Raw genomic sequence first — 7,991 nt, 5'->3', positions numbered from 1 at the left:
TAGTGCGTGGAATCTCTGGCCAAAGTATGAGATGTACATTGGAGAAGGAGTTCTCCAATGGTATATGTGATGCCACTATTTATATGTATCACATAGTTATCGAATTATTATGCAACCCTCGATGAACCAATGGTTGCAAATTTGATCGGGATATATGAGATGAAGGACCGTACTGTACGCTAATCATAATCAACTGGTTCTTGCAGTACAGTATCAGTGATACCTAGGGAATCATGGGGCGATGCTACTAGACGCTCTTACCATGATTCGATGGATTTAATCAGAAATATGATTTCTGACATTCAGCGTGATCAATTGTTGATACATAGAATGGTGCAAATAAGGATAATCCCGAATAAAGATTGTGTCCTAAATCACAAGTAGTTGTGAACCCACGGCTAGATGTATCCTTGAACCATTGAGAGTCACACAAGCACTGGATCATTTGTTCCCGTGGAGAGAATAAATTAAAGGAGTTGAATTTATATCATGATATAGTAAATTAAAGGAGTTGAATTTATGATAATTAAATTTTGAGAAAATAAATTCAAGGAGTTGAATTTATGAGATAGTAAATTCAAGAAGTTGAAGTTGAACTTATGAATTTATAAAATTTGGGAGAATAAATTCAAGGAGTTGAATTTATAAAATCTGAGAATTTAATTTATTAAACTCAAAATTTGGGTTTATTAAATATTAAATTTTGGAGGTGATAAAATTAAAATTCAAGGAGTAGAATTTATAATTTAAATAATAAATTCGAATGTTGAATTTATAATCGATTTAATTTATTAAGCTCAAAAGTTGAGTTTATTAAATATTAAATTAAAATTTGTGGGAAGTATGTTTAATGGACTTGTAGGAGTACAAGTGTAATGCCCGAGATTTGATGTGTTGTTAATCTGAAATGATTTGTTGATTAATTGATGTGCTTATAGATGGAACGGATTAGACCGGGATAGGCAGAAAGAGGATTGGAAATATGTGCGAGGATGAACTCTCGCACATATGTGTGACCTAGCTGGGCGCATATGCGCGAAATTGGCAGAAGACCTCGCGCATTAGCACGATGTGAGTGCGCGCATATGCGCGAGTCATACGGTAAGCCAAGTGCAATTCCAGAGAACCACGCGCATATGCGCGGAAGAAGGGCGCGCATATGCGCGAGCTATCGAGAAGAGATGTGCGGAGACCAGTAGGTCTCGCGCATATGCGCCGGTTGAGGTCGCACATATGCGCGAGACGTACTGAACATAGAAAGAGCCACCTAGTCTTCATCATGCAATATAAATATATATATATATATATATATATATATAAACTTTACATTCCCTTCAAACCTGAGAAAGAAGAACGAGAAAGGTCAGGGAAGTTTCAGAAAAATCCTTACGCCTTTTGACATTTTAGATTTGTGATTGTGAAAGATCCGTCCGTCAGAATTTCAATCCGACTTCATTACGGGTTTCTATCGACAAGGACTTCAATTGGATGTAAGTTTTACTACTTTTTTATATGATTTGAAATTATGATATTGTCAGAATAGGATATGATTCATATATGGTGTTCTTGACATAGTAGACATCGTATAATTGAAACCGGATTGAAGAACAGATACTATATGGAATTATTATGTTTTTTGGAATGGAATTGATTGAGATTTGATCTCAGATTGGTATTTGTATTGGTATTGATTATGAGATGTTGGGATTGATATCTGACTGATATTGTATTGCTGGGTATATTGAGCTTGTGCCGTTATGCCGTTGAAATAGAATTTGATTTAGTTCTGATTATATCCAGTATTGATTTGAGCGGTGTATTGATATTATACTCCTCGATATTGTCAGTTCCAGATTGGTATTGACAGGCTTTGAGTTCGAGACTTCGACAGAGCCAGAATTCAACGAACGATAGGTATAAATCAATGTTAACCGGGAGATCGACTTGAGTCAGATTGGACTCGAGTTTCCATAAAAAAAACCACATACTTTAGTTATTGCATTGACATTTGCAATTCTTGATATTGATATGCTTAGTCTATTGAGTTATAGCAGAGCAGGTGTCGAGTATACGCTGATTTTCCTAGTCATTGGCTGATTTGCCAAGTCTTCGGCTGAGTCGCCAAGACACTGGATGTTTGGCTATATCGATGTTGCTTAGGAGTTTATTCATTCCTATCGCCGAGATTCGATATATGTGCCAATGTCCAGGAACCGGGATCCCTAGATTATAGATGAGTAGAATCTGAGATGACGAGTCCAGAGTAGATTTACAGTTTATATCGATTCATGTCTTTCTTATTTGATACATGCTATTGATATCTGTTTCATGCTTTTATATTTATTATACGATTGCATGTATTCATCGCTTATACTGGGATGTATTTCTCACCGGAGTTATCCGGCTGTTGTCTTGTTTGTATGTGTGCATGATAACAGGTGGGACAGGATCATGGTCACGAAGAGAATGAGAGATTCAAGATTAGCGTGGAGATCCGGACTTAGAGTAGATTGATTTTCAGTCTTTGATGTAGTGGCTGAACTTTAGTTTGCGATAAACATATGTTGTACAGGACTTGTACTTTATGTTGATATTCATATCAGATTAATTCCATTATGTTTCCGCATCTGTATTTTTAAAAAAAAAAATTAGACCCAGATTAATTAAATGATCCTAATAATGATTAAGAAATGAATTAAGTTCAGGTCCCCACAACAAGTCCAACATACTAAATAATTAAAGTTCTTAATGGACTTTGATTAATTAATTAAACTTGTTGGACTAGCCCAATTAGTTAATCAAGCCCATTAATGTTAATTATGTGAATAGGTCATGGCTTCATTATAGAAGGTAATAATCAAGCCATAACCCTAGCCTCCATTATAGTAATTTTCGAATAAATCACTCTCCTCCTCCTCTCCAAATTTCGGCCACTTCTCTTTGGAAAAAGTTTGAGCCGTTTCTCAAACTTCTTCTAATTTTTACAGTGAAAATTAGAAGAGGAATTAATCTTCTAGTTGTGGACCTGATTAGAAGAATACACAAAAGGAAATCTGAAGAAAGTTTGTAGGGAATTCATCAAGAGCTATCTTCGCTAACCCCGGGATAGTTGGAGCCTAGTGATCTATTTACCAAAGGTATAGCGATTTACTTCCTATGAATGTTTAATTGTAAAAACCATATGAGTGTCCAAAAATTGAATTTGAAAGTCAAGATCTAATTTTTTTTTAAATTTCCGCTATGTTTTGAGTACGAGAAAACCGAGATCCAACATTTCTAGCATATGTCACTACCGCACATGCTCGTATCAGTCAGAAATTAGAAAATTTTGATATTGTCAGAGATTTTCCTATCTTTTTTCTCGAGGACGTTTCTGGCATTCCACCCGATCGTGAAGTGGAATTCTCTATTCAACTAATTCCGGGCACAGTACCTATTTCTAAAGCACCTTATTGTCTAGCACCTGCTGAAATGAAAGAAATAAAAGATCAAATCCAAGAACTGCTATACAAGGGTTTTCTTCGCCCTAGTTATTCTCCATGGGCCGAACCGGTATTATTTCTGAAGAAGAAAGATGGTAGTATGCGACTCTGCATTGATTATCGAGAGCTTAATAGGGTCACTATCAAGAAATAGTATCAACTGCCAAGAATTGAATATTTATTTGATCAGTTGCAAGGAGCATCGATATTTTCTAAGATTGATATGCGTTCTGGATACCGTCAATTGAAAGTAAAAGAATCTAATTTCATAAGACTAGAGTTTCGTACTAAATATGGGCACTACAAGTTTATGGTCATGCCATTTGGGTTGACCAATGCGACAGCGATCTTCATGGATCTCATGAATCGCATATTTCAGCCGTATTTAGATCAATTCATCATAGTCTTCATTGATGATATTTTGATCTATTCTAAGAGCAAAGATGAGCATAGTCGGCATTTGAAGACAGCACTGCAAGTACTGCAAGGTAGAAAGTTATATGCACAATTCATCAAGTGTGAGTTTTGGCTTGATAGAGTGGCATTCTTAAGCCACAGTCATTTCTACTAATGGCGTTGAAGTGGATCCAAGTAAAGTTGAGGCATTGAAAGAGTGGCCAGTACCGAAGAGTGTTACCGAGATTCACAGTTTCTTGGGAATAGCTGGCTATTATGGCAAATTCATCAAGGGATTCTCATCTATTGCAGTACCTTTGACATCCTGACTAAGAAGAATGCAAAGTTTATTTGGGGATCCGAGTGCCAAGATAGTTTTGATAAATTGAAGCAAGCCTTGATATCAGCGCCAGTGTTGTCTATGCCATTGGGGCTAGGAGAGTATGTTCTATATACCGACGCTTCTAAACTTGATTTGGGCGCAATTCTGATGCAAAATGACCGAGTTATAGCTTATGTGTCGTGACATGTTGAAAATTCACGAGAAAAACTACCATATTCATGATCTTAAGCTTGCAGCGGTAGTTTTTGCATTGAAGATTTGGAGAAATTACTTATATGGGAAGAGTGAAAAATTTTCACCGATCATAAAAGTTTGAAATACTTCTTCACCAAAAGGAATTGAATATGAGACAACGAAGATGGCTTAAATTAGTGAAGGACTACGACTGTGAGATTAGCTATCATCCGGGGAAAGATAATGTTGTGGCAGACGCATTTAGTCAAAAGCAGCAGTTATTCCTCAATTATCACTCCAAAGACCGTTGTTGTTCGAGATACAGCGGTTTGAGCTTACAGTTTATGTTAGGGGAGAGGCCCCTAATCTTGCAACTTTATCAGTACAGTCGACTTTGAGAGATAGAATTTGTGATGGGCAGTCTACTGATGATCAGTCGCAAAAGTGGAGAGCAAGAGATCAAGCCAAGGGCCGAAGCTATTTCTGAGGTGGATGGTATAGTTCGTTATTGAGATCGTTTATGGGTTCCTACTGACGATTCTTTGAGAGATCTCATTACGAAGGAAACTCATGACACACCTTATTCCATTAGTCCGGGGAGCACGAAAATGTACAAAGATTTGAAGTTGTTATATTGGTGGCCAGGCATGAAGAGAGATATCTTGAGATTTGTGACCGAATGTTTGACATGTCAGCAGGTTAAAGCAGAGCATCAGAGGCCAGCGGGAAAACTTAAGCCCCTTCCTATTCCCGAGTGGAAACGGGAAAATATCATTGTGGACTTTTTTTTGGGATTACCGAAAACTATCAAGGGATTCAATGCTATATGGGTATTAGTCGATCGTCTTACGAAATCAGCGTATTTTCTACCTTTCAAGACGACCTTCACCGTGATTTAGTATGCCGAGTTATATATTCGAGAGATTGTTCGTCTACATGGGATTCCTGTATCTATTGTTTCTGACAGAGATCCGAGATTTACGTCATCTTTTTTGAAGAATTTGCATGCAGCGATAGGGAACAAGTTATTATTTAGTACATCATTCTATCCTCAAACCGATGGTCAGTCCGAAAGAGTTATACAAATTCTGTAAGATCTATTGCGAGCTTGTGTTATTGATTTTCAAGGCATTTGGGAACCAAAATTACCTCTAGTGGAGTTCACCTACAATAATAGTTATCAATCATCTATCGGGATGGCTCCTTTTTAGGAACTTTATGGAATGAAATGTAGATCTCTTATTCATTGGGACGAGGTTGGTGAAAGAAGAGAGATTGGTCTGGATGTGATTGAAGAGACTTGCCAAGCTTGTAGTCAAAATTCGTGAGAGAATGAAGACTGCATAAAGCCGACAAAAGAGTTATGCTGACAAGAGAAGAAGAGACTTAGAGTTTGCAGTGGAGACCATGTGTTTGTGAAAATAGCACCCATGAAAGGTGTTATGCATTTTGGCAAGAAAGACAAGCTTAGTCAAGATTTATTGGCTTCGTTTGAGATTTGGAGAGGATTGAGACACTAGCTTATAGAGTGGCATTGTCACCGATGCTTTCGGAAGTTCACAATGTGTTCCATATTTCGATGCTGCGAAAGTACATGTCGAATCCATCACATGTGATAAATTATGAACCTCTACAATTGACTCCAAATATGACATATGAAGAAAGACCTGTCCAAATCTTGGAAGGCAAGAAAGAAGACTGCATAACAAAGTCATTCCAATGGTCAAGGTCAAATGGCTGAATCACTTGGAAGAGAAAGCTACTTGGGAAACCGAGCGGGACTTGAGGAGTCACTATCCAGAGCTATTCGGTAAGTTCTGATTTCGAGGACGAAATATTATTTAACGAGGGAAGGAATTGTAAGGTCCAAAATTAAGACAACGTAATCCAACTGCATGCAAATCTAGAGAATATAAAAAATGGATAATTAATTCATTTTAAATTGTTTAACTGGATATGTGACATGTTTACATGACATTTTAGTATTTTGAAACTTACGTGCATTAAAATTTATTTTTAAGGACTATTCGAGTTGCGATCGAGGAACGGAGACCGAGGGCTGCAAAATGTAAATTTTTTTATTAAATAATTGTTTTTAATTATTTAAAATATGAGTGATGCTTTTTCATATTTTTGAAAATAAGGGGTTTTGAGGTGCTTTTATATCCTGGGACGTAAATTTTATCGATGTTGGTTTTTCAACAAAAATTCAAACGTTTTGGCAACTCGGCTAATAAATTAACAAACTTATTTAAACTTATTTTTAATATTTTAATTAAGTACTAATTGGCTTAATTTACCTAGTGGGCTTAAGCCTTATTAGTAACTTAATTAAGTACTTAATGTTCTAAACCCCACCCAAACCCTCATACCCCACGGCCACACACACACCATTAGATTACAAATTCTCCCAATAAAAACTACATGGCACACACCTTAGTTTTGATAGAAAAATTCGAAAAAAAAACAAGAAGTTTCAAGGAAAATCAAGCCAAGGTTGTCGTCGCAGTTCTTCGCAATCGTCAACGAGAATTCGTGCATTAAATACGCAAAGGCACGCATAATTTTTCCCTTCAACCATCATCGCACCATAATATGTGTTTATGTATGAATTGTATGGAAAAACAAGTGACACTTTGAATTATTTTCGTTTTTATGCAACACATGAAATTTCAAGCATGATTTTGATTCAAACTTGTGTTGTTTACATGTATAAAGGGCTGCCATGATTTAGGGATGTCTAGGGGAGGTTTTTACACGATTTAGGGAGTATAAGTCTCTCCAAACACGCTGCACACACGAAACATGCAAGCTGAAATCAACTTCCTGTCATGGGGGTTGTAGGGCTCGGTTTTTGGACTTGGGCGCTTGGCTTGGTCACGGCTTGGGGCCACGGCTCGGCCAGGGTTTGGTTGAGTCGAAGGAAGAGCCCAAGCCATGATATGGCTCGAGTCGAGAGGGCTGGGAGAAGTCCTAGCAAGCTAGGACTCCCACCCGAGATCTCCAAGGAGAGACGCGCAGGGCTGTGCGGATTATGCAAGGTAGGTGGCTCGGCCTGTGGGCTTAGGGATGGGCTAGGGTAAGTCCTTAGCATCCTAGGAAGGTGCACGAGAGGCTGGTTCAAGGCTGGTTGGGTTGGCTAGGTCCTAGGCGAGTAAACGTAGAGTCCATGCTAAGTAGGTCTCTTGGCCGAGTGCATGAGCTGCTGTTATGCTTTCGGGTTTGAGCTACGTGTCAAGGCTGTTGGTTCTAAGGGTCATGGAGGGTGCCTAAGGGGATTGGTCAGGGTTAGGTCCAGCATGGTTCGAGGGTGGATCGAGGAAATCGGACCGTGGCTCGAGGTTGAAACATATGGGTCAAGTTAGGGTTTTCCTTTGGTAAGTAAATCGAAACACGGATCACGGGGGTCGAGTTGTGGTTCACGATGGCTAAAATAATATAAAAAGTCTAAGTTTGAAATTTAGGAATTTATATTAAAGTTCGATATTTTTTCGGGATTAAAATGCCCTAAAAACGAATAATTAAATATAAATTTGAAAGGTCTAGTAGTTTAAGCTAAATAAAATTATGAGAATTTTAATTTAGACTTAAATATT

Source organism: Primulina eburnea, unplaced genomic scaffold (genome assembly GCF_022965805.1).
Source record: "Primulina eburnea isolate SZY01 unplaced genomic scaffold, ASM2296580v1 ctg128_ERROPOS2300000, whole genome shotgun sequence".
Taxonomy (NCBI): domain Eukaryota; kingdom Viridiplantae; phylum Streptophyta; class Magnoliopsida; order Lamiales; family Gesneriaceae; genus Primulina; species Primulina eburnea.
Note: the sequence above shows the minus strand (reverse complement) of the source record.